The following is a 3,606-nucleotide window of genomic DNA, read 5'->3' on the forward strand; positions in this document are numbered from 1 at the left end:
AGCTGACTAATAAAGATAATACAAATAATATGATGACTGAAGTAATTGTTACAAAATTGTCATATTTAATGAAGTTGTTGTTGTTATCGCGGGTCATTAAGGCATAGGGGCACTTCACTAGATAAGAGAAGGCCTCTGCACGGGTTACCCTAAATGAGAAATCCGATCCTTTAGTAGTCCGAACATAGTGACTTCTTTCTCATTTTACTTCTCTGCGTAGTTAAGTTACCCGAACGTAGTGACGTATTCAACGTATGACTCCACTGCGCAGCTTATGTTTGTTACGTTGGACTACTAAATTGATCCGTGTCGAGGCCTTCCCTTTTCTAGAATGTGTTGAGCAAGTACGCATTCACTTGTAACTTTAAATTTGTTAACGTGAGATTTGGGGGGATGGTTGGGCTTCCTATGGTCCCTCAGTTCAACTGCTGTATATTTTTTTAAAACTAAAATCAGATTAATAGGGTAAACCAACCAGTGAGGGAACACCCCCCAGTGAAGGAACATTTCATAGATATTTTTTAAAAATAAGATTTTAATCGTTTTAACTTAGATTGATTGGCAACAGTAGCTTACTACCTAACAATAAGAAGTTGTCTAACAATGCATTGGGTTACCTGGTCATAGATTCTTCTCTGGAAAAATTTTTGAATTTGGTAGTATCTGTTCAACACCTTTGACAAAATTGTAAGGTCAGCGTTTGTAGTTATCCGTTTAAAGTATAATTAATTGCATACAATAATGCTTTTTTTCTCATTGTGAAAAAAGAATTCAAAATATGGTTACTGAAGTTACGTCTTATTTATTTTAAGCATCATAACATAAGCAAGTACTGTGATTAGGGGTTGTTTATTAGCTGGATTGCGAAACGATGAAAACCCAATGAATGAACAAGTGTTCCTTTACTGGGATTTTTCCAAGTTAATGAAAATTAAAGAAAATTTTAAATTTTCTTGTACTTTTAGTCATATTATGCATCAAAATTATGTTAAGAGCACAAAAAAACAACTTCTAACTAGTGAAGGAACAAGCATGTTCCTTCACTGGGAATAGATTTCCCAGTGAATGAACAGTATGTGTGAAATATGATTTTACATGGATAATTAGTAGCTTTGTGATATAAAGGACACCTGAAATTCAGTTAAATGCTGTATGAATAGTTCTTAAATCAATTTCCTTTCAAAATGCTAATTTAATTGCTAAATTTATTTAGATAATTATAATTATAATTTATTTATTATTTATCTTTATAAATGTAGCGGTTAGTCACATCATACGTTAGACACCTTAATAAACTATATTTACTGGTCGTAAACTAACTACATATAATAATAAAAGCTTGAATAGAACATTTCTTTGCTGGCTTTTATGCTAATAATAGGCTAAATTATTATCATATTGCTGTCTTTAACGTCATGACGGAAACTGGTAGGAAAAATACATTTAAAGACAATCATCCAGGTGAAAAATGGGTGAAGTTTTTTTTAAGACTACATCCGCCGATAATTCAGTGCAATGCGAAGATAATTTCAAAAGGCAAAACTTCCCTTTGAGAGAATAATATTCGAAAGACTGGTTTGAAGAACTTGGAGGAATCTTAAGGTGGAAAGTAGCCCTGGCATCCTTTTAGAAAAGGATTGCATTTACAAAGCGAGCAAAACGGTAGTTGAATACGGGAAAAATCTTTGGCCCTAAAGATTATAAGGCATTATATTCTATAGTACCTGGGAATGAAAAAAAGAACAAATTTGGCCAACATTTCAGCTAGTGTGAAAAAAGTGCCTCCATTGGTAGTTCTTCCTTACTGAAGAATTCCTCGAGGTATTACAGAATCAGTTTCTGCTACATATTTCAATGGAAAAAGTGATTCATGAAGTGAATCGATGACCGCAACAACATTTTAAGGATATATTGCAAATGCTTCTTTCTACCCATGGCTAATTGAAAATTCTATAAAATTCCTTATTTTGCTTCTTCTGGATGGGCATAAATCTCATATCAATTTGAAACTGAGCAAGTCTTGTTTATCAAAACAAAATCTCTGGTTTAGCTTTCTACCTAATTCTACTAATGTATTCTAGCCTTATGATGTCCTGGAAAAAAAAGAATCGTAAAGCAATATGTAGAGGTAATTTTACACAAATTTTTAATTAGGCTTTTGAAGCATCAACTGATGAAGTTAAAATGTTTTTCTGAAATGTGATATTTTTTCATTTGATGTTGGAAACGTTGACTTTAGCAAATGCATGAAAGACAGACACAAAGAGTTAATGAGCAAGAAAGCTTATCAACAAAACACATATTTTGATAAACGAGAACTTTGAGTCCCGAAGCATTATTTCTTCCGAAGCTTAAGAATGAAATCTAACAAGATATGTTGCAAATTTTTAAAGGAACATTGACCGAAGAGTCTAATCTCCTAAATATTTAATATCCTGTGCTTTTCTGAATATGGAATAAGAATTTATTGCAAAAAGAACATTTAGTTAAGTCAGGCTTTGGCACGAAAGCTGAAACAACTAACATTGATAATGAATGTATCTTGAAAACTGATTTTGAGATAAGTCCTCTTGGGGCATTGCTAGTTGCAAAAACAATTCATTCGATTAGTAATCAAAGTCAGAAAATGGTAAGTATTGCTGAAGATCCACTCGCATAAGTGAATCAGAGATGGATTTTCCTCAAACTTCAAAACGCGTTTTTTCCATCAATTATTCAGTGAGAAATTCTAGAAAAAGTGCTGAAAAATCAGAAGAAATTTCAAATACATATTTACATTAGCCAAATATGGAAATAAAAGAGGAAGATCAAATCAAAATAGAAATAAATAAATTACCTTTTGCATTAACTTCAGAAAAAGGACGAAATTTAAAGAGACTGAAAGAACCGGAAAAAAAAAGTTAAAGCAAGAAAGTGTGATAAAGAGAAAAAAAAATACTTAACAAGATTAAAAAAAAGCTTAAAAAAATATGGGGAAAAAGATTAAACAGAACGCAATAGAACAATAGCAATAAAATATCGTCGGATTACACAATGATAAACATTCATGATTTAGACTCGACTATTAAACTGTGAGTAAGAAAATTAAAAAAGAATTTTTAATTCTGTATTCAACCCCATTTTACTTTCCATTTCATGACTGAAAAAAGGAAAATTTTCCACGTTAACTGTGATTAGATGTTATAATTCCTTGTTTTTAGACATTTGTATGGCCTATGAACTCCTAAAGAGCATCAAAAATTCTCAAAATCAAGTGTTCATTCACTGGAAAATTTAGTGTTCATTCACTGGTAAGAACTGTTTCTTCACTTGATCATCTTACTACTCATTATTTGAACCACCAAAAGCTTAAAACAATATTACGTAAGTTCTCTAAAATGTTTTTACATAATTCGGCATTTAATAAAAAAATATGTTGGCACTGCCGTTTAGCTAAAATTGCAAATTTTGATGATTTTTTCAAAGGCGAGCTAAGATTAAGTGTTCCTTCACTGGTTAGTTCACCCTACTACTTTTTTCAGTAATTATCATGCTAAATATTTTGCCTAGCTTTAAAAAATCATACGAGTTTCTGAAGATCTTATGCTTAAATGGAGTCATTACAAA

The sequence above is a fragment of the Parasteatoda tepidariorum genome, chromosome 6, assembly GCF_043381705.1.
Source record: "Parasteatoda tepidariorum isolate YZ-2023 chromosome 6, CAS_Ptep_4.0, whole genome shotgun sequence".
Lineage (NCBI taxonomy): Eukaryota > Metazoa > Arthropoda > Arachnida > Araneae > Theridiidae > Parasteatoda > Parasteatoda tepidariorum.